At 37.2% G+C, this 25,155-nt stretch overlaps 1 long non-coding RNA gene across 1 annotated transcript in view; it reads left to right on the top strand.

Annotated features, from left to right (window-relative positions):
* Positions 1-9,035: 9,035 nt before the first annotated feature.
* LOC116438463 overlaps positions 9,036-25,155 on the top strand; it is a 53,289-nt gene continuing 37,169 nt past the window's right edge. The window contains exon 1 of the long non-coding RNA XR_004237761.1: positions 9,036-9,442. This is a non-coding gene — a long non-coding RNA (uncharacterized LOC116438463). The remainder of the gene's footprint in view (positions 9,443-25,155) is intronic.

Below are 25,155 nucleotides of genomic sequence, written 5' to 3'. Positions count from 1 at the left end.
GAAGTTAAAGCTGTTGCAAGAGACTCTGCTTTCTGGAATTTCTCACAAAATTTAGAATCAGTTTACATTTTTAACGGGTGTGCTGCCCAACCCTAACCATGCATGATGCCTCAAATGACTAAAGAACAAAAAGAGATAGAAAAAAACAGAAAAAAACCCACTCTAGAGACAGGCACAGTCGCACCCAAAGAGCAAAAGTAAATTAAAATTTAAAAACTATTGAAAAGGTGAAGCAGTTTCTCACATTTAGTGTGTAGTAGCCAGCTAGCAATGCTCTATTCTCTATTTGTGCAAAGTAGACCAAATTCAAAGAATTGAAAATGTGTTTGGCAATCCCAGTAGAACATTCATTTATCTGCAGCATAAACCCACAATTTTGTACAATTTAGTATGTCTAGCAAGCATCTTGGCTCAGGAGCAGCCTAGAAATAAACTAGACAGTTGATATTACAGAACAGGATTGAAGCGCATTAGCAGAGCTGTGTGGGAGTTGTGTATAAAGCATCTGCTTGCATTTTGACTTGCTCAAACCAATGCCATTTACCTTTGCTAAACTGGCCACAAAATTCCTGCATAACAACTGGAGCAAGGGAGGTGAAAGAAGGAAAAGTGCCTTGTATATGAACTTCCAAATGCAGAACAGTATTTTGCAGCCAGCAAAAATTAATGGCTACTTTTTGTCTACTCTGAGCCAAAAATTCATAACATTCATAACCATAAAGATGCCCAAGGAAAAAGAGTTTTACAAACAAGTGGGAACCTTATCAAACATCGGCAAACTCAGAAACTTGCAACAAAAATCTATTCTGTTGTTATTAACTCCTCTTCCCTAGACAGGGTGGTAACAGTACTTCACAAACTGCTTCAGTGCCGGTCCCTTCCACATGGCACAGTCCTTCAAGAGCAGAGTTCTCCAATTTGGGTCCCTCACCATGCTGGTCTTCAAACTGCCTCACTATGGTCCAGGGACTGGAGGGGTGTAGCAATTGAGGCACAGACCCACACCAGCAGGGAATTTGAATTGTTTATTCAAAGAAACGAGCTGGTTTTATACACTTTTTCAAGGCACAGTACTTGCTTACATGGCAATTCTCACTATGTGACCTATCCCATGTTGCCACATCAGCAACACACTTCCTCCTATGGGATGATCACTCGCTGTTCATCTGTCCCTCAGCTCCCGGCAGGCTCCTCTGTGTAGGGCTCTGCCGTGTAACACCTCCTTCCCCCAGGGTCTGGTGGAGACAAGCCTCTCTGTGCTGCCCTGTGCTTCTTTGTGCCACCTTGTGCCTGTGCAGGCACGTTCCACAGCTTGCAACCCAATTCTATCTTATCTCTCCCCACAGAGGGGAACCTCTGCTCCAGAACCTGGAGCATCTCCTCCCACTCCTTCTTCACTGGTGTCTGCAGGACTGTTGCTCATATATATTCCTCTCTTCTGGATACTGTTCTCCAGCAGGGCCTTTTTTTTCCTCTTCTTAACCACATAGTCCCACAGATGCTACCACCATTGCTGATGACCTGAGCTGTGACTGTTATCAGGTCAGTCTGAGTCAGGAGTTACCTGGCGGTGTCTCTGTTAGACACAGCAGAAACTTCTGGCATCTTCTCACAGAAGCCATCCAAGTAGCCTCTCTGCTTCCAAAACCTTGTCATGTATGCAGAACCAATACAGCACTTCAACAATTAATAGAGCCAGACTGTATGATTTTATAATCAATACCAGATGAAAACAGCACACTAGAAGTAAAACTGAAGTTGCTCTGAGGAGGCAACTTTTTTTACTTACAAATTCAGTGAACACTGATCGACTGTGTTATTTTTAAAAAGATCAATATTGTTATTGGAGAAGAGAGAAAGACAAAATAGTTATCCATTTGAACAAGTCAATAAAAGTAGAAACGCTTAAAAAATTCCTCAAGAGGAATAATTACATTGAGAGGATTTCATTGGTGTGGAGATTATCTTGAAGTAAATTTCAGCATCAGAAGTCAATAACTACCCAGACTGTTTTGTCCTTATTTTGCCATTTTTCCACTAGAGACATATTTCTGTGGTAAAGACAGGATAAGGTAAATAACTAAAATCTGCCACAGTATTTTGAATAGGAAAACTAATTCTAATTGTTTTTTTTTTATAGTGGTGGTATTTGCTTATGTTATACCCTGCTTTGACAGTCAACAGAAGGGATGAATTGTCATGTCAACAAAAAGCTCTTGTTCTGTCCTGTATTCAGCCATGAAATATGTAGTTCAATATCACCTATTAAATATTGAGTGCATGTTTATAGTGTTCAGACAGTTTCAAAACCTGAGAAGACTCAGTCCTACAACAAAACAGAGTTAAGAGAATTGGTCTCCTACTTGATTTTTCGTTTGATAAAAACCTGTTGGGTTAACTTTCATATCTAATACTTGGCTTTATTTTAAGTGTTTTTTTTGTATTAGGAAGGATTAGAATACTTCATAGCTTTTAGTTTGTGTCTTACAAAAAATATAATAGGAATTGGGATAGACAAAAACAATAAAGGAAATTACGGCTGAAGGAAAGCAAGATTTTTTTTCTTATCAGCAAACTGGATATTGTGGTGGTTTACTGTATATATCTAAATGATATCTTTTGTTCGGTCCTGTTTTTTGGTCTCAAAGTCTTTGGCTACTTGTATCACAACATATATTCATAATAAAGGCAGAAAGAGTATATATTTAAAAAAACAGTGAGATACTCTGAAATTTTAATATTGCGCCGCCTTATAATTAGAAATACATTTAATAAGCATGCATGTTTATAATGCTATAAACTATACTGTATACTACACTACTATACTACATCACTACTATACAACTATTTCTAAACTACTTAAAGAAATCTTTCATCCATGGATTTGGAAGCTGCCATATGTTCCTGAAACAATGAAAAGTTGTTTCTTTACCCAGGGGTGGAACTGCTTTTAAATGCAAAAACGAGACTAGAGTTTTTAAGAACTAGAAGTCGGTACATCCAATACAAACAGATGAGAATTATGTGTTTATTTGTCCATAAAAGATACTTAAGTGAGTTTAAGTGGCTTCATATACTAGGATGAGTTTTTCTATGAGTCAGCAAGACTAACAGTAACAATGTAGCTTCTTTTGTAGACGTTCACCAAAATAATAACTATTTTTGAGACAACACTTAAAAATAAATGCATCCCTTCCCGCACTAAGAAAATAGTGTTGATACTGGTATTTAACATCATTTCACTAATCTGACTAAACTAAAAGTTGTGTGTCTTTTTGTTAATCTGTGGGAGTTTTCATACTTTTCAAGACCCACAGTCTGATATTCGAAGTACTCCAAAAAGTCCTTGGAATAATGTGAGATTCTGTAGACTGGAGCCTGCCAGTAAGAGGATGTTTACTCCCCCTGCACCCATACATTAGATTTTACTAAAAGCATTTAAGTTTTAGAAAATTATTGTTAAATGTTCAATTATTTCCATGCCAAGTTTATTTCATTCCAAATTCAGGTGTACATGTCTCAGTTCTTATTTTTAAAGACATTAATATCGGCGGAATTCAAATATAACTAGTTTGGGCTAAATGCTCAATAATCATTATCCTGCCCTTACTTTTCTATAGATGGGGATATTCAGTCTCTGAATGATGCACCTCAACTCAGCACTGATGCCTGTAGCTTGAAAACATGCTCCAGCAAATGTCCTCTGAAGATTTTCACACTCTTCTCATTTAGTATCTTTTTTTAGCAGCTCACTAGTGTCAAGATCACCTTTTTTCTTTAAAATCTATTCTTTGCCCACAGTGACAACTTATTTTTATGGAGCTGAAGGGCAAAAAGATAAGTAATCAGACTATCTTTGCAGATACAGTTTTAAAGGAAAGACACTACAAAATTATTTTTTAACAATTGCTGCTGCAAAACCTAGAAACCACGTGATCTATATGTGGTCCTCTTTTATACCAAATCTCTACAGAGAAATTCTTAAAATGATTCAGTTGATATAGGTGTCTTAAAACCTACCATATTTACCTGTGTGAATTCGAGGATGACCCCTAAATAGACAAGGAAGTATCTCATAGAAGCAGATGAGTTGTTTTCTCCCTAAGAAATAGAGCCTTCTGTACCAAAATTTAATTTACCAAGGAAGTATTTGGAGAATTATCACACCAATCCATCTATACATCTTCTCTGATTGATAGAAGGACAGTCAATTAGAAAAGGGTAATTCATAGCATCCTTCACCAATTCTTTGTCTAAATTATCCCTTGGAGTATTTACCTTCCCTCTTTTTCTGTAACCTGTAAAGGCAGTTAGAGAGGAGAGGGCAAAAATGTTGTCTACATTGACTAAATCTATTGCCTGCTGGATGGTAGGACAGTAAGTTAAAACTCTTCCTTTTCTCTCCCCATTCCTAATTGCTATCATCTGTTTGCACATACCCTTGCCCAGCTTGTTTTGTATCACTCAAATACAGCTGAATGAAATCTGGTAGCTTATTTTTAGCTAGTACCTTCCAGAATGCAGATGATGTTTTTTTAGAGAGGTGAAGGATCCACTACTGCTTATTTCAGGGTTTAATCGTTTTCACTGTTCAAAATCTATTTCTTGGTTTCATTCCAGTTTCTGCCTCTGGGTTTTTTTATGTCTTTCTCTGCCTGGAAAATTGCAAAGTACTTAAGCAATTGGCTTTTTCTCTCTGTGAAAGTACTTATAAACTGCAGTCAAGTCACTTCTCAGGTTTTTCTCTCAAATGTAGAGTGTGAACTCTTTATGTATCTCTGTGATAAACATTACTTCTGCCTCTTGGAAGTGACTCTTTTTTGCACTTTGCCCAATTCCATATGTCAAATTTTAAAATGTGAGTGTACAAACCCTACATACTTGTTTTGATAATGCTTAATTTGTACGCAACAGAAAAGGTCACTTATCTTTTTTAACTTACTCTGTAGAAGCAGATGATAAGGTCACAAATCAGGGTCAAAGGGAGGTTTAAAATCAGTTATTCAATTTCTGTGATCCCTTAATGTGTATTATTTCTTTACTATACCAGCTTAAGCACTTATGTATGCTAAATTTCACAGAATATCTTGTTTCCAGTATTTTGATGGAGGGAAGTACACCCCAAAACAGATCATCACCAGTTTTCTCTTACAGATCCCCATTTATAAGACCAGTACCTTAAAAACAAATGGTGAATTATTGCTTGGAAAAACTAACAAAGATAAAAAAAATCCACGTTATAAGAAATTTAACCACAAACTGTACTTTATGCAGAATATACAGCTCTTTCTGTCTTATGTGCAAGGGGCTCTATTCTTGTTAAAAACAAAAAAGTGACATTTTATTCCAGCAAAATAAAGCAGAACTAGAGTTAACTTACAGCTAATGTAATTTGGCTAACATTTTTATGATATCAGTTGCTGTCAATTATATATTCTCACAGTGTAGTTGAAACAATTTGGATAGAATAAATTACTAGTTATTCTGAAACTATCTCCTCATAGCATAGTACTCTAAATGTGCTATAATTGCCTCTGATATCTCTCTGACAGGTTTTGGTATTTCATACTCATTGAATGAACAAAGCATGTACTCTATCCAGCAGGGTGCATTAAGAATAAAATGAAATCTGGCACTGACATGCCACTGCCATTGATATTCATGAAGGAAAATGTAGTTTAGCAGCTCAGTCCAAGACTCCTCAAAGTGAATGGGAAGAGTCACACCAACATCTATGACAGCTGAATCACAGAGGCTCAGCAGAGGCAAGCTACCTATGACACATGAAAATGAGACGGCAAGCCCAGCACCCATACTGGATGAAAAATAACAAGACTGTTCTTAATCGTGTTAATCTGTCTTGCAGTAAATATCTAATGGCCTTCTGCTTAAGTTCAAATAAATAACCAAGTCCTCTAATAAATTATTCAGCCATTTCTCTGCTGCCTGTTATGTACCAGACACATTTCTTTGACTGTCAGCACACATACCCCATTAGCATTCTTGTAGCAACTTTTTATTTTTGAATGAGAACAAAGTCCATTTCATTTCTCCTTTTATTTTTTCTTTTTATGAATTTATTTTTTTTTATTGCTGTGGTAACATCCAATGTCACTGAAACCGAAATAGCAACAGAAGTTTATGCTACCAAATGAATGGGATTTTAATGAATGTTTCTGACATATAAAATGATACCAAGTACCAGAAATAATTTCTTTTTACCTTTTGGACTGCATATTTACACTAAATTTTATGGATTTTGGAACAGTTTAAATTTTGGAAGAAATATATTTCAAACCTCAAAGGTGTTTTGAGTGTCTCAGTTGTCTTTATTTCTGTATGTGTCTTTATTTCACGGTTTCCAACAAGAGTTTGCATCAAGAATTTTCAATGTTTAGACAGGTATCTATTCTACTTCTTGGGCATGACTCCTATAAACACACTGGGACACACCTTGCAAGCTACTTCCAAGACTGTAACATATTAATTCATAAGAATTTCTCCAGTGCTTTCCCTAAATTATTACTCAAGTTATTACTTTAATGGAATTGACAGAATTAAAGAACGGCCTGTGTTGAAAAGCACCTTAGAGACTATCTAGTTCCAACCCCCCTGCCATGGACAGGGACACCTTCCACTACATCAGGTTACTCAAAGCCCCATCCAACTTGGCCTTGAAGACTGGCAGGATTGGAGCATCCATAACTTCTCTGGGCAACCTTTTCCAGTGCCTCACCACTCTCACAGTAAAGAAATTCTTCCTAATATCTAATCTAAACCTGCCCTCTAAACCTGTCCTATCACTACATGGTCTTTTAAGTAGTGTCTCTCTGTCTTTCTTGTAGGCTCCCTTCAGGTACCAGAAGGCTGCAGTTAGGTACACCCTGATGCTCTTTTTCAGGCTGAACAGTCCCAATTCTCTCAGATGTTCCTCACAGGAAAGGTGCTTCATCCCTCTAAATTCATCTTGATGGCCTTCATCTAGACTCTCTCCAACAGGTCCATGTCCTTCCTGTGATGGATCCTAGAGCTGGATTCAGCCGGATTATCTGTAGAGTAAAAGTTGCATGTGCACTTAGGTTATGAATCCAGGTCCAGTTATTTGGTTTAATTTCCCTACATGTAATGAAAATTTTCCATTTAATTTAATTTAACTAAGACTTGATTTAATCTTCCTGAATAGCACTAATTCTCTTCCTCATTTTTATGAGGAATTTGTTGCCTTTGATCTACTTCAAGTTGGCGTGAATTTCCTGACCTGTTACTGTCAAGAAGCACAGCTTACACCTGTCATTTCAGTGAGTGACTCTTGTCAAAAAGCTTCATACTGGTAACAAAGCAGTTTTAGGCTTGCCAGAAGTGTAGTATTTTCAACTGTGTTTATAAAGTAAACACTTTTGAGATAATCTAGGATGCTTCAATATGTGACCATCTGGTTGTAAAATTAGGGAAAAAAGCTTCAACATTGCTTAGTATAATCCATTTTCCAAAACTGCTAACATTTTTATTGCCATTTAAAGCTAGGGATAATAAAATTGACACAATTATTCTAGTGCAAATTTTTAGAAACTGGGGAAAAATATGCTTTTTCTATAAATACAAATATCTTCTTTAAATCAGGCTTCATTTCTTCATACTGCATGGAACTTACAAACCAGCCAATTAACCTATCTTTGCCTCTACTTACACACCAATTTTTGATAAGTGTAATCACTATACAAGTTATTAAATAGAGTAATCACTATACAAGTTATTAAATAGGTAATTAATCATGAAACAAACTATTCTATTGGCAAGATCAATTCATACTTCATACTCTTTTGAAGATCTGAATATAGGGTTTAATTTCTTTCCTTGCTTTTCCCTGCATATTGCAGAGTACTAGTTTTAGAGATGGTATAATGCTTTCTATTAATAATATATGTGTAATTCCTCTGAGATAAATATCTACTAAAGTAAAAAGTCTTTATGAAATCCTACTGACAGTCAGTTTGAAGGCAAGTTCTTAGGAAATAGTTCAGAAACTTTGTTTTCAAAACCTTTAGCAATACATTTCCTTAGTGTTAGGTTATTGACTGATACTAGAAAATAAATTACTCCAAAGCAATCTTTTTCCTAGACAATGTTGGTTTTGTAAAATCAGAATAGTCTACAGCAAGGCCCATTTAGTTTTGACAAAAGATATAATTCTTTGCCAAGACAAGAAAGGCCATTTAAGTTATTCTAACCTGTAATATTCTCCACTATCCAAGCATTGCAAATCAGTTCAATACATCTAGATTTACATTTTTCATTAAATCTCCCCTCTTCTCAAATGGCAGAGAACTTGCATGATCTCAAAGGAGATACCTTACAGCTCATACATCATAGTATTTGTATTTCCTCCACCAACCATAGTAGACAGAAGTCAAAACTAGTTTCAGAGCCTCAGTAATTCAGCCAAGCAAATTAACAACTAGCAAAAATGCAGTTCACATACAATCAACTTGAAATCAAGTTATGTTAATCATTTTAAACCAAATTTTAGGTTAGAAACAGGTCTGAGTGAAATTATTATTGAAAGTTTTGTTCTCAGAAGAACCTTTTTATATAAACCAAAAGTAAGTCTACTTATCCTTAAGGAATATACATTCTGAATTTATTTCAGTTCAAACAGATGCCCAAAAATCTTCAGGAAGAATAATATTAGTTATAACTTCATAACCCTTGGCGTGTTTTAGATGCTTTGGAAAAGGAAACATGTATTTTGTGTTACAAAATGTGTTGTGTTGGAACTCTGGGTTTAGAGAATTTAGGTTTCTGGGATATTATATATACATGTGTAACAATATGGAGGATTTTGGGTGGGGATTAGCTCTTCTTCTCCTTCTTCTTCACAAATCTGAGTGTTCTTTTATTGGGTTAAAAAACCCACACTGCAGACCATGAATAGATAGTTATTGGATTATAAATAAAAACAAGTTTTATAATTGGGTGATTTGGACCTTAAACAGACTTGAAAGTTAGAACTCGGAGCCATTTTCCATTGTGTTACCTTGGAGGCACATCCCGTGCAGCTGTGCTATAGATAAGAAAATAATAAACGTCTAAGTCTGAAGAACAATCTAGCGTCCTCTGCCTTTCAATCCAAACTGAGTAAAAGAACCTACGATTCAGAGAGACAAAAATGAAAACACAGAGAAAACTAATAATTGGTGACCCGTGTGAGGACTCAGAGTTTGAACCTCCCTGAAGAAAACGAGAAAAGAAGAAAAAGCAGCTTCGAGCTGGGAAAAGGAAGAAGACTATTCCCCGGGGAAAAAAGAAAAAAAAAAAAAGAAAAAAAAAAAAAAAAGAGAAACAGGATCTCGGACCCTAGAGGCTGGTGGAAGGAACCAGGACCGTACTTCTGAACAGTTACGGAGCAGAGGGAACTGAGGAAAACTTCTGACGTCACTGTCAGGTATGGACTTTATGCTTCAGGATTAATCCTAGAGTCATAATGGGAAATGTTATGTCAAAATCGCAGAGAGATGCTTTTAGTAAGTTAATAAGCAGCCTCCCGTGGAAATGGTCCAGCTGCTAAGCTTCTTCCTAACTGCAGAGTGGTATATGAAGTAATTGCATGCAAAAGTCAGATGGAACAGCGCAGCGAGACGCCTGCAGCTTCTCACAGCGACGCGGCTTGCGCGCAGCCTCTGCTGCCTGCACGGGAGGGAGAGGGGGCCCCGCCTGCTTCCCTCTCAGGCGGCGGGAGCTAAAACTCAAACGGAACAGAAGGCTATTTGTAACACATCACGAGCTGCCCAAAATGCTAAACACCCAGAGCAGCAGATACGGCAAAAGCGAAGCAGATAACGGAGGGGGTGCAGGGAAGCCCGGGTTCGTCCCTGGTCGATTCGCGAACCGTGGCACAGACCGACCCAGGGCTGGAGCAGTTAAAGCAACAAAAGCCGTCCCAGACACGCCAGAGAAAACTAATTGTGTTGTACGGGGCATGAGCAAGGAATATGTTCTGTCATGCATTCTGAAATCCAGAAACATGTTTGCCATTCTGTCTCATACCTGTAATTTCCTTCAGTTTAAGGTTTTCCTGCACACAAACACAGTGACCTGTCATTTATTTCTCCATGCAGAAGTAAATAACCTACAGAGAACATAACATGCAGAGTAGCCACAGTGTGAAAATTGAGCAGCAAATATAGGGGAAAACCAGGCTCAGTGCCACATATATGCAGAGAAGCCACACACACAGAGGAAATACGTGACACCAAAGAGCAGAAATATCTCCTTGAAAAATGTGGCTCAGCTGACTAAAACCTGTCCCTTAAAAACCTGCTATAACCATGGGAGCTCTAAGGTTGTACTTTAATGTTCTGTGTATCTATTACAGTGTTATTTTACAACTGTGAAGTAGATTTTTAGAGCAAATATATAACATTCTGCTAAGGCTTTTAACCTTAGCCTGTTCCAGCTATACCTTTGCACCCCAGAATTCACCAAATTGTCCAGATTTCATCTACCTCTATGGAAGGATTTTAAAAATAAGCCTTTCAGCTTTATCCCTTGAAAAATGGAAAAATATTTGGAAAAAATATTAAAAAGAATCTCTGGATTTTCTCACCCACTTAAAAAAAAAAAAAAGGAATGATAACTTTTATTCTTTACTATGTTTTCCAAATTTTACAGTTCTGACACAGAGTTCTTACAAAAACTGTTGCCTTGTCAAGACCCTGGGACAAAGACAAGAGAAGTGTACACTATATAATACTGTTTCCCATTAATGTGCTGTTTTGTGGGCGATCTGCATTCCCTCTGCTTAAAAAGGCAAAACCATCACACTCAGCCTGTGAGACTTCTAGAATCTGCAAAAGATAAATAATGAAATCAGGAAAGACAATTGTTGAGGAAACGTTAGCAGATGTATTTTTGTTAGTCTTCAGCAGGCCTAGGCTTTTGCTTTATTCATGTCATAAAACATAGCATAGACCTCCTTTACAGCACAGCACTGATCACTGTGTTGATTGTCAACATATGAGGTATTATTTCATGTCTATCCTACAGTTTTGACAGGGATACCTGAGAAAACCAATGACAAAATACAAGCTGTGCCTGAGAGACTACCATTTGGAATGGGCAATAGTTTGTCTGAAGCAGAGGTTATCAATAACCATTTCCATTTCCCAATGCAACAGTTTCCCTACAATACTATGATTCAGGCTGTCATGAGAAGGTTAATTTAAACCAAAAGCAGTTACAAAGGCAAAAATATCAAAAAACCCACAAGTGTTAGTCTTTAGTAGCACGTCCCAAGAGAATGAGAAAGAAGAATAACAAACAATATAACTAGTGCAAATTCAGTTGGCTGAACCATATTTGATTTGCATTGAACCTGGCAGCAGCAAAGGCAGGTAAGAAAGCTTTCTTCTTCCCCCTTAAAACCTTTCTTTAAAAGTCTACACCGAGTGTGATACAGCCTGAGGCTAAATACCAGCATGTAGAGAAATAGATGACAGCTCTGTTCATTTCAGTTTTTCAAACTTCATCTCAAAGCTCTCATTCAGTATGTGTTGAAAGAAAGCAGAAAGAACCACAGCAACTATAATTCTAAGACTTGCAGGAAAGCATGCATACATAATGTGCAAGCCTTCAGCATTTTCTATGTATTGTTCTGGTTTGATGTGCTCACAGAACTTGAATTGAAGGGGAAAGCATATGTACATTTCAGCCCATAAACAGACAAGAAAAGGAGCGTCATGCACCTCATCCAAAGTAGTAAGGCAAAACAGTCTTTTCCAATCACTGTTGGCAGATACGTGTATATGCAGGAATGCATGCAGACTCATACTGTCAGTGAAATTAAAACTGACAAATGATAACTTTGCACTGTATGATGTTTTGCAAATTTGATAAACCCACAGCAGGACCTAGAAACTCTTAATCTTTGCATTTAACTTTAAATAAGTAATTGCCTTTTATTAAACTGCGAGAAGCAGGGACTTAAATTTCAGCTAAAACCTTGACATTTCATGTTGATCTTTGTTCCAAACTACCAATGTAAAAATCCAATGCGAGTGTCAGTTACAAATAGATGCAATACAGATAGGAACCTGGGAATGTCCTCTAGATACAGGTTATGGTATACTTACTGGACTGGTTCACAGTTCAGAATACACATACCTTAAATAACACAATAAATGTTTACCAAATCCAAATCTAAATTTAAGGTTTGAAAACAGTTTGTAAATGTTTGCAATGACAGTATTCTTCACATTTCTTTTAATTACAGTATTCTTCAAATTTATTTTTTAAAAAATTGACTGTTCACAGAGCTTCCGTATATGATTCATGTTCCTGTTCTCAGGTATGTTTGGAAGAAAGGACACATCCTTTTATTGGCTGCCATTTCTGCAGGATTCATGAAAAGGCCTTTTACTTAATAAACTTAGAAGTAAGGGCATCCATTGTCCCTTTGAGAAATTCTTTCAAAAATGGAAATCTTTTCGAATGCTTATAATGCACGAGTCCAGTTAAAGAAGAGGTGACTGCTATCTCACAGGTTAGATTGTTAACAATAGCTTTCTTTATTAAGAAGTAAACTACCATCTAGCTCTGGGTTTGGGGTTTTGAGACCAATATTGGGCAATGCTTAGGAGCTGTTAAAGACATCCTGATTATTCTCTTTGAACCATATTGGTAGTACTTTTATATTACCGCAGTCCTACGCCCTAGGGTATATCACCGTGTCCCACAGCTGTAGGGAGGAGGAGAGAAGATCCAGCAGGCAGGAATTGTGCAGCAGATTGATTTATTTAATTATTTTACAAACTCTTTTATAGACTTTTTTCTTCATAGTCTAATTGGACAAAGGATCAGCCACCCTCTGGGGTGATTGGCTAAAATCCTAAAACATCCATTGTCAAAATATTTTTCTACTGTACCATAAACAAGACTTTTCAAGGTTGTGTGTGGTTGTTCAGATGTGTGGTTGTTTACATAACTCTGCTACCTCTTCTGTAAGAGAGAAAAGTCTCTCACAGGCTTAGAAAACAGCAAGAAAATCCTTGCTAGCAGCATTTTTGTATCCACACTTTTATAGTTATTAATACAAAATAGGGACAGCAGTGAAAACTTCTAAGGCCTCTAGGTGAAGCACAAGAGCATAAGAAAACATTTTTAACTCTTGGGCGATATCTGGAGCTTTAGATTATAATGTATTTGACATTTCCTTCTCAGTTCATCATATTCCAACTTTGTATATGGTATTTCTTTTACCTTCATTTGATCTTTCTTAGTCTTCATAGATATTCTGCATTCTTGTGCTTGCACCTACTTGCTACCACACTGAAAGTAAGTTCTCAATGTGAAGAGGCCAGCACAAAGCACTGCACTCTTGGGGTTCCTCCCCCCTGGCATGGGGTCCTGGGAGAGGGGCACTGGGAGGAAGGCATGGGGTTTCTCTAGCCCCTGGTCAGCCTCCTTCCCCATTGGTTGTTTTGTGTTCCCCTGCCCAGCAAGGACCCTCTGGTCCCATGATTGCCACAGTTCTTCAGAAGTCACCAGCCATGCGGCTGAAAATAAACATCTCTCTGAAACATCTACCAAGAATTGGTCCTTATCTTTCTTTTCCACGGGCCTCACTGTATATACGTGTTGTAGGAACCCCCACTACAACACTGCATTGGTTTTTTGATCAGTGTTGATTTTTTTCTTAACGATGGGTACTCTCAGCTGTCTTGTTTATTATATTTTGTTTGCAACTGAACCACTCTCTGAGAACCTGGTCATCAAAGGTTTTAAGGGTGCAGCAATTTATGCTTTTTACTTAATAATTCACCTGATGCTTAAGAGGTCAATGTAAATTACCAAAGGCCTGTAATTTAAACATTTGCTGGCTTTCTGCTTCACAAGTTTGATGGACATCTTAATGGTATGACTAAGATTGTTGAGGAACATAACAATCACCCTTTATAAAGAGCTCACAGCTGCAAACACTCTCACAATAAGCTTCAAATTACAGTTGTGTTGTCTGAAACTAGATTTGTATTTTCTGTCAGATATACTTAATACCTGCAGAATGCTTCTGCTGCATGTGTCATTAACTTCACCTGAAATGTAACGATCCATCCCTTGTAAAATTACATCAAATGGGCTGACACTTTTCTGAAATGAACTCCTGATATTGCAAAGGCTGTGCTTTATTGAAGCTTTTCTTTAGGTTTTCTACTGAGAAATCTGTGAGAAACTGTTGACAGTTTCACATGAAATTATTTGCACAGACAATGACAAATTCTTGATTAAACAATCTGGCAACGAATTTTCATTAAATTGAAAAGCTATTAAATTATATAGACTTACTTTACTTTAGCACACAGGCTGCAATCTACATTTAATAGTTGCTAAGCATTATTCTGATGTCTAAACTATTTCTAGACAGAAACAAAATGGATTTTGTAATAAAAGTAGAATTAAAGAAAATAAAGTAATAGGAATCTATTAATTTTTATTCACTTTATTTTGTACCATCTGTATGCTAAGGACTTTGTAAATGGTATAGTAAACAAGTGCACATATGGACAGGAATATATGCCAAAAAAATTCTCCAACAAACTGAGAAGTTAAAGTAAAACGATAGGTAGATAGTTATCTTTTTTCTATTAAGAGATGACTTCTATTACTGGCGTGTTTACTGGATTTTTGGGATTTGGGATGTTTGTTTTTAAATTAATATAATCCTTTATTTCATCCACTTAGTAAGGTTTTAATTTTGTCCCAAGACTTCAAAGAGACCAGAAAGCTATACAAAAACCCCTGCCACTTTTGGAAAGGACTTGTAAAGACTGTTAGCTGCATTAGTAATTATATTTTACCATGCTTTGCAAGTTATGAATTATAGGGATAGGCACTTTATCTGTACTCTGCTAGCACTACCTTCTGGAGTGTCTAACTGATCCTAGAATTATTCAGCATACATATGATGGGAAGCTTTTCCTTACTCTCAATGCACAGTGCAGCCAGGTTTAAATAGCACAGAAAATTATTCCCACCTCAAATAAGAACTGAAGACAGCAAGGCATTAGCAATTTCAGGGTGTTGTTGGAGTAACATCCACAGGTCATGCCCAAATGAGGTGACAAAACTGCCTTTCCGTCTAGCGTCATCCTGTGCTGAGGTTTCTGTTAAGGGATGAAGAACCTCAGTGCAAAGGGCTGGACGATGGGGGTGGTCAGAGTGTCTGATCACTACTGCTTGAAAGTCAAAATGCCCATGCCCTAAAGTCTTGCTGGCCTTAGAATCTTGTATCAGTACTATCAAATATGCAAATCAATATTCAAGAAGTATCTACCTCTTGTGAGGGGTATATCAATTTGGCCTCTGATATCTGGGTTGGAAAATAATAAGTCTTGCAGGTAACATTCAAGCTAAACCTACTGGAATCTGCTTTAACTCAGGCAAAGACATATATAGAGTCCCTGCCTACCTCAGAGCACAAGAGATCTGAGGTAATAGGAGATTTTCCCTCCTTTATTTTGCTGAGAGCTCTATGGAGCATTTTCAACCAACCCTGAAAGCTTCTTCAAGTTTCACCAGTAGAAACATGCTTTTGCCTTCTTAGATGTGGGGTGCATGCTGGTAGCAATAGAAATAAAAAGTAAAATAAAAATTCCTTCTGTTTTCTATTTTTTTTTATATGACTAACTGCTGAAACATGGAGTGGAAAACTGGGACTGCATGGGTGAGAGCCCTGTCCCTGATCCTTCCTACGTCAATACTTCTTGTGCCAGAGCATGAGTTCAGCCTCCAGGCAAATCATTTACATCTGTGAAAGACACTTGTACCTGAAGTCAAAACACTCATGGCAATTCCTGAGGAGATATAAATAAGTTCAAGGGGCATCTACAGAGCAATAACAGTGTGTTTAGGCTCAAAGAAATATTGATAGCTGCAGACTCTTTCCGAGTCCCACGAGGCAGTACTCAGGCCCTCAGTCCACTCCACAGAGCTATCACAGTAGCACTAAGCACTGTTGCTGTGAAGGCAGTTAGCCATAAAATCAATATTTTCTACTACCAGAAAAAATCTTGCCCATCTTTCGCTTGTGCAGCTGCTCTTTCTCCTGCTGATTTGCAAGCAGGGAACAGGTATGTTGAAGCAAGTACTGGCAAACCTCGACCCAATCTTCAGCTTGTTATACAAAGGCACTAAGGCAGAAGAACTAGGAAGTTATTTTTCAGCCAGTGAAGGACAGGCACATGAATTTTCTCTTTCTCTCTCTTACATGTCAGAAAAAAAATGGGAAACCAACAAGTTTGATGCATTTCCTTTGTGATTTAGTAAATCTCCAGGTTGTTCCTGAGGCAATACTGTGATGTACTATTTTTCCTTCAAGGGAAAGGGAAACTCACAGCAGAGCCCCCCTGCTTAAATGACATTTCAGAAACACTTTTTTCAGTTAGCATAGCTCCCAGCAGAAAATACCAGCTTCCTATTTCAAGAGAAATACCCGAATGAATTCGGTCTAAGAAATACATTTTAAACTGTGTAAGTCAAGCCCAGGAGAAATAAAGAGGGGAAAACACATAGCATGATCAGTAAGTTTGTGTTCTAGTATAACCACAAACTACAACATTTATTCAGTGCTGGTGGCAACATCAGTGCAGCTGGCATGAGACAGGTTGCTGAATCTCTGCTAGTAAAGCTGCGTCAGTCCTGTTCATATATATGTTACTCAAGAATTTATTGTCCTCAGGAAACTACAGCAAAATACAATCCAGAAATTATGAGGGAAAAGGACAACATTTAAAGAGCAAATGTCGAATATTGAGACACACATATTGTTGTGTATGTTGGAAAGAAAAAATAACTGATTTTTCTCACAATTATCATCTGGTTGCAAAGAAAACAAGAAGAAACTCATATATTGTTGATTTAGAAGACAAGATAAAGATGACTGCATATTTGGGTTCTCAGTAGAACTCAGGTGAATGGCTGGCAGAGGCAAAAGTTAAAAAGAAAGGAGTTATGAAAATGCTTGACTCTATTACCTTATTAGGTCTCCTTCACCTTGCATAGTTAAATGTTTTGCCCTTGAGTCTTAATGTGTCATTGGGCAGCATTTTTTTTTCCTGCTGTTTTCTGTAACCCTCCTCCAATCTGGCTGTCTGGTTACAACTCTATATGTATATTTTTCTAAGCAGAAAATTCCTTCATGCTAACACACCATGTCATAGAGTTGACACAAAGCACATAGGAGAGGTTAGCAAGATGGGTTCTATTTGTTGAAGTTAAATTGTTCATGCTTTAATGTACCAACAAGTCTCAGTAGCAGGCCGTAAAAAGTTCTTTCAGATGACACTCAGTATATTTTGCCAAGAAATTACAGTTGAAACATATTAAACAGCTGCCCCATATCCAATGTTTCTCTCATTCTATTAATTTGAAGTGTTATTTCCTCCATTAGAGCAACTATAAATAACACTTGGCAGCAAAGTGCCCCATATTTCTATTTGCCATGACCTATTGATACACCATGCGATGTTAAGCTTTTACTCACCCAGTTTTTCTGCCTAGAGCTCTTGAGCTGATATCCTAGCAGACAGCTTTGCTTTACAAAAGCAAAAAAAGGGTTTCAGAAACAGCAATATTTCCATAAGATGGAATAAGAAATCTAAAAAGCTGAATTATGTTTTATGTTGTGACATACAATTTTTTATCAGTCAACAGGATCATGACACTGAGAAAAATTTGTAAGAAGTTTAGCTTTTGGGCATTTTTAAATACTATTTAATATCTCAGCAACTCCCTGGGCAAATTAGAATACAGCCTTTCTTAAATCACCATGAAAAAACTTCAAATGTTACAAGAGATGGTATGGTCTTGGCCTACCTGTCAACCTGTGTCTTGATTACAGTGAATTTTATCATTCTCAATTTCATTTTAATGCCAAAGCAGAACTTTAATTACCCAAATAAAAAGGTGAATGAGGGAAGAAAGGACAAGAATGTGAGTGGCTAATAAAATAATTGGGATAAAAAAGGTATGGGTTAATTAGGGATTTAACTTCCATGAGTTAAAAAGCACTGCTTAAACACTCATATAGAAAGCCCAATCTGTATCTCACTGAGGTCTACAGACGAAAAATCCTCTTCAGCTTTAAAGGACTTTGGATCAGCCCCATAAATGTTAATTTTGCTTTACATAAGTCTGTGGACTAAGGCTTTCCTTCCTTTCAGGGGAAAGCTGATCCACTAACAGTGTCTGGCAGCTTTGAGATAGTGTGGGTTTTTGCGTGCGCCTGCTTGCCCCAGGCCAGTTCTATATTTATACACCTTCTCCTGAAATGCCTCACTGTCTCATAGGAATTACCAAAAGGAGGCACAGCATGCCTCCACCCTCAATTATGAAAAGCTTCTTTTTCTAAATGGCATTTATCATCCTTTATAACAGTCTCTCATCTGGCCAAGCATACATAGTGCTTTATAGGAGACAAAGTCTAGGCAGTAATGTGGGCACTCAGGAGGTAGCAGAGCATCAGAAATCTAAATATCTCTCTGAGAAGATCTCTGTAGTATCCCCAGTTCAAACCATTTCCTAAAAACCTAGCACAGAAATGATCTGATACAGAAAGAATTTGATCTTTTCATGTCATGCTTGAAAAAAAGCCTGAAAGAATAAAATCTAGTAATCTAATTATCTCTCAATAAACATGGGTTGTCATCACATTGTCTTTCTTCTCCTAAAATCCTTACTTCTCTAGAGGGTGATAGGACTTTTCCAAGAGAGAAAAACCAGAAGAGAACACAAATTTGATTAAAATGTGGTTCACAGATATCCAAGCAGACCTGGGATTATTATTTTTCACTTTATTTAAATTTCTCCCCCTTTCCCACAAAAGTATAAACACAAAACATGGAGGACTGTCCCTGTTTGAAGGTACACGTACAGGCGCACACACACACACACACACACACACACACACACAAATCCATCGATCGATCGATCTCAGATGTTTCCTCTATCTACCTCTATCTACCCAATCCTATCTATTTCTTCCCATAAGCTTCACTCCAATTTTCTTCTGTCCTTGTGCTCCTCCACAGGATTCACTCCTCAGGTGAAGAGAAAATAAGCAAGTTCTAAGCCTTGGCTCATCCTTCTCTTTGCTGAAATTTACATCATAAAATCCTCATGGAGTGTTTAAACAGGCTCAGACAGTCACAGCTCAATTTTCAACTGAAAGAAATGAATATTTTTCCCAGATCTCATCTTCTACAGAGGTGTTCAATAACCTAACTCTAACCTGTAGTGAAAAGTAAGGAAGCATTGCCTTTTTCTCAAATTCTTTAATTAATCCCCTCTTAATCTAACCAGCTGCTGGTTCCTCTTTGTCTGTTCTTCAAAAAAACAAACTTTCTCTAGAATCAACTTTCTTCTTAACAAAAGCATAATGTCTTTCCCTTCAATTTTCCTTTTGACTACTCCAGTAAAGATCTAAAATCCTGAGTAGGCTGACAACTGCAGGGGAGTCACTTTTGCAAATGCCTGTACACCTGATGCAAAGAGTGGTTTGTATGTGCAGTTTAACTTAACTTGTTTTCCACTCTTCAGAACAACCTTTTTCATACCTGTAGGTAGTCTTCAGGCAATAGTCATTCAAATAAACCATGTCAGCAAGCAAGTTTTGCTTTTGATTTTGTATTTTACTGTAATTATATGACACTCATCTATTCTCATAGTGCAGTACTTGATGAGGGCTGCTTAAAGCTCTGCATTTCCATTTCCACAATTTTTTTTTACTTTTGCTGTCAACTAGAATACAGAGATTAAAAAGTTCAAACCACATATCATCAAGCTTCTAAAAATGAAAATCTTCAGTACATTTATTTTAGCTACATATACTGATCTTTTTAATGTTGCATCTTACTAAGCAAGATCTCATCTTTGACCTTACTGTATTTTTCTTTCCTAAAGTACCAATAACAACACAAATAGGTAGTGGTCATCACAATGAATATTCTGACTAGCTGCCACATGTAGAGTCAAGGAAAAGAAAAACTTTCCCTCAACATCATAGTTCCTTGACCCTAACTAATACCTTTAAATTTTAAAAGAAATCAATCATGGTAAGTTTAGAATCTCATTCTGTGCACTTCAGCACAGCTGTCTGGGTATGCTTCCTGTACCAGTCTGCCTCACCCAGTGTGGTGAGCTATTGACCAGAGCAGACTCTCTCTCAGCTGATCAGATTTCCTTCCTTGTATGCCAAAAATACTCTGAGCCTCCTGAATCCCTTTCTAGCATAACTGATGGAACCCAGGCAGGATTAGAGTTACTTCAAAATGAAATGTATCTTATACCTTTTTAAACTACATGAAAACATGACACAGAGAGACTTGTAATCAGATTCAGGGAAAAGTGGAGAAGTCAAACTCATGATTCACCCATTTGAATTTCTCAACATGGGTAATAAATGAGGCATTTCTGGAGCAACTGAATAATTTGTACATTTTCACCGTAGATCAGACTCATATAGCAGAAGCTGGTTTTGTAATTTTGACACATTGAGGGAAATTCAGTGACTTAGTGTTCAGTGATTTTCATTTCCACCTTGATGGCATCCTGTTGAAATACAGGCTGGCAAATCTTATAAAATAAGCCATCTAGAAACACTTGCTACCTAAAGAATTTTACTGTCTCACACTATCAGTGATTCTTTAGTTATATTTCTTGTGCAAACCTGAGTCTCACAGTAAGCTACAAAGGAATTTTTATACAGTTTTAAAAGCTCACATTAACTTTGTACCTAAAGTCACTTTAATCACTGATATATCCTTATGCCAGTAAAGGAGAGAATGAAAGAAGTTAACACTTTCATTTTCTAAGTAGAAGAACACCATAACCTTTAAATTAGAATAATAAATATCAGTATTAATTTATACGGACTGTTACCCAAGGAAGGATAATGCAAATACATTGATAATATAATAAAAGAGGTTAATTGCTTTGCTTCCTTCTGCACACAAAAACCAAGAAGATGTGACTGAACAAATTACTTATACCTTAAGCTGGAAAAGAAGTTCCTTTATATGTTTCAAGACAAAAAAATAAGAAAGTGTGACTTAAAAATAAACGAACAGAACACAAACATTTTCTTCCCTGGTGGATGTTTAAAAGGAGATTGTTGAGTAACAAAGTCACTGGAAGGATTTGCATTGATATGAGCTGCAGAGAAGATCCTGAATATTAAAGAGGAACCGGAACAGCAAGAGTTCATAACATGGCTGACTGACAGAATTTCTTTATGTCTGTTCAGAGGTAAGTTCAAACATAATGCCTTTAGGAAGAGAACTCTCCACTGTGTGACCTGTTTCACAGAATGGCATCAGAAAGCAGTTAATTCATTCTGAAGGGTAGGTATTAATCTACTTTAGGAAATAAAAATGAGCAGTTGAAAGCATAGTATAGTCAGGTTGATTTTCTTCTCTTACCTGTTTTTCATTTTTTTGAGATCTTATGTTTTACCACAGCAATCCTTCTCCACCAGTTTTAAATCTGAAGTGTAGATAATTAGTCATTGCATATACTTTTCTCTTCCTAACTTGCCTTAGACAAAACTAGCTGAGGCCCTCCTCCAGAAAACTAGGCTGCATAACAACGTGAGGTCAAATTGGAACCTACACATACCAGTGTTTATTAATGATGCACCTGAAACCATTTGAGAGGGTATTTGCCCAAAGCATGGCAACTGAAGTGGCCAAAAATCAGCATATTAAGTGGTCGTGGAAAAACTACAAAGAGCCTTTTGCAGTAAAAGAGTGAGCCTAAAGAGAGGTCTAGGAGAAGCACGAGGGCAGCAGTGGCAGCAGGGATGGTGCTGCAGGAGCAGATGCCATCAGAGCTCAGTTTGACACCACACAAGTCACCCAGGGGTGTCCTGGCCTCTGCCCTCCCAGGGGTGCCATGAGCAGCCTCTCCTCCTGTCTGCCTGGTCCAGGTGCTGGGGCAGGAAGAAGGACCCGTGCTGGGGTGCTGGCTGGGAGCTCTCAGGGCAGCTCCACCCCAGGGGGGTCTGCAGCCGGGGATCTCAGGAGGGGCGAGCCTCCATCACCTGGGGGCTTCTCCAGAGGGGCTGCAGGGTATTGCACTTCCTGGGATTAGTGACAGAGGGGTGCTCAGAGACTGGGGATGTTTATCAGCATTTTCTGAAGGGGTCACAATGTATGGTTTATGATTTGCATCACTGACACTGATATCTCTATAGCTCATCGATTGCCAGTTAATTACATGTCATTAATAAATCAATAAACCACTTCAATCCCGATTCAGTTTAACAACATCAAATTAAAATCTTTCCACTGTGAAACCTCATCATTTAGGGACAAGAAATTGATTCCGTAATGTTTTATAATGTTACATTTTCAGATGTATTGTAGAGATTTATTCCAGAAGAACAGAGTCTTTATAGCCAACAAAGTTTTGCTCAGTTTATACCACTGCAATTCAGAACATGGTGCCAGATGCCTGTGGCTTTGAAACTTCTAATGAATGTTACCTTCAATACTTTGGAAAAGGGCTCAACTAACTCTATAATGAGAGTATCAGAGTTAAAGCAACAGGTATGACAGTAGAGAGATTTCTCTTGCTGGCTTTTTTTATTCACTTTTGGCCAGATCCTTTGCCAATTTTTTCCCCTTTTTTTTTCTTTTACTGTGTCTATCTAATTTTAGAAACAGAAAGTGAAGTACGCGTTTAAGCAGATTGTGTTTGCCCTTTTCAGAATTTTTTCCTTCATTTCCATGAACTCTCCAGATTACATAGCTCTTGATCTTTTGCAGTCACTTGAACAGCAGGTGGGAAAACCAGCTAATCTTAGAGACGTATTTTAGAAACTGCACACAGATAAATATGTTCTTTAGACATGATTATTTTATATAATTAAAGCAATGCTACATAAGAGGTCTTAATAAAAAATAATGTCATAAAAATCCCCACTTGCATATACATACAGAGGGAGGGGGTTTAGCTAAAAAATGCGAGAGGAAAAATATTTTATTGAAAGGACAAAAGTTTATTAATTAAATCCTACATATTCTCAGGATTTCTACAACAAAGTTACTGTCTCACTTTATACATAGCAAACTATATGATGAAATCTCAATTAGCAGACGTGCCCAAGTGTCTCTGTTCTGTCACATAAGAATATTTTAATGTTTTTTGTATTAAAACATTTGAATCATACTTGAAGTTAAGCCTAGGGGTCTATTATGAAATCATTTTTCTGGGAGAATAAGTGGGTCTGATTCCAGATATTTAATTTTTTTTAAAATCCATTTTATAAATCATTTGTTTTCAGTCCTATGGTTTTTTCTTTCATGAAGGAATGCAGTGAATAGTTTATATATTGTGAGCCTGGATAGTTTCTGAATCACAGAAAATGCAGACATCATAAAAACTGACAGAAAGCAATTTGAAAAAATAATTGGCTCGAACCAGACTGAAATATCCCTCAGGAACAGTCATGTCCCTTGCCTTAGGGCTCATGTAAATATGAGGGGGGCATTCATTAAGTGTCTCTCAAGAACAGGACTGAAAGTTTTCTTCATATGTTTGTGTTTCATGTAGGTACAGGTACACAGGTACAGGCAAACACCAGCATGGTAACACCCAAAGCTGAAAGCCACATGGCTGTTTTGTTCCAGATAAATGCACACTAGCTCCTTTAATGAAGCCACATGTCTTCCACAAAAAAAGCCAACTGGTACATAATTTGTCATGCACAAATGGTACCAACTTGCAGGATGTTCTCTTGGTATGTCATATTCAACATGCACCCATCCAAGCACAGGTAGACATGCCCCTTTATTTAAAACAAGTAAACAAATTAATAACTAAATTTAAAAGTTAGTCTGATACATCATTGTGCTGAGTTGTGGTTTTGGGTCTTGGTTTGGATTTTGTTATTTTTTATTTTAATGCTTTCTCAATTAAAGAAAAAAAAATTTAAAAGTTGATTCTCAGTCCTCAGCCTCTCAAAGCATAGTGAAAGAAATCCTTATAGCTTGCATGTTAAGTCTGATGCAAGGTTCACCTATGTGTATACAAATAGGGATGTTCTTCAGCAATTCCAGAAACATCCCTTTCTCACTAGTACTGTAGAAGTATGATATAAGGAAAATACAGATTCCCTGCAATTAAACTAAATTTAAATGTACTGAATGCATAACTAGCAGCCATCAATAAGCTACATTGATGAATCTAAACAGAACCAAAATTTCAGGCTGCAGCTCTGCCTGGGAAATCAGATACAAAATGTAATAGCCAGAGTTTCTTAAGAAATCTTATGTCAATATTAGTGTACAAACATGGGGAATCTGAAGTATTCTGTTAAATTCTGAGGATTGACCAGGAATGTGAATGTGACAGTTGATCCTGATGTTCAAAGTATATTGCAATAAGCTGAATTTGCCCAAGCGTTCCATTTTAGCCCCATGCCAATGCACCACTTCTGTTACAGTCTGAAAGAAGAGTTATAGAGCAAGCGAAGAATCATCTGCTGACAAAAATGACAAAAAGAAATAAGACATTTAACAAATTATCTACACATTTTCAAATTCTTACAGACATTAAATCTTAAATTCAATCTCATTTTAGTGTATTTTCATGCAATTATGCTATAAAATACTCTCTCCACTAGTGCTACATCATATTGTGGTTTTAAAAGATGAAGCCCTGGTTTGATAGTGTTTCAAGAACTGAATATGCAGAAAAATGCTTGGCTAAAGAAAGACAATATGTTTTTATATGTCAAACATTAAAGTATTTTTTGCTTTCTTCCCTGCTGTATCACTGGTATCAGAGATACCATTTCTTATGTCCCATCCACTTGAAACTCTACAGAACCTTGTTAGCCTACACTCTTTCTTTTGAAGTAGGAGACTTTTTATTTGTGGATACCATTAAAACACTGAAGTGTAAATAAGTGACTTCTGTCTCAGAAAGCATTTTGAAAATTTTTTCTGAGATATTTTCATGGAAATGATGAATCCCTTTCGTCCCCAGACTGTGAGAATATGTACCTTCAGAACCAGAACATGTCAAACACCTCTGAAGGGCTGGGACTCACTTCAGAAATCTGGTGAGGGATTCTGGCATTTCAAACTGCTTTCCTCCAGTTGA

The sequence above is a fragment of the Corvus moneduloides genome, chromosome Z (assembly GCF_009650955.1).
Source record: "Corvus moneduloides isolate bCorMon1 chromosome Z, bCorMon1.pri, whole genome shotgun sequence".
Taxonomy (NCBI): Eukaryota; Metazoa; Chordata; class Aves; order Passeriformes; family Corvidae; genus Corvus; species Corvus moneduloides.
The sequence above is the reverse complement of the archived record's forward strand: the minus strand, read 5'-3'. Positions and strand labels throughout refer to the sequence as shown.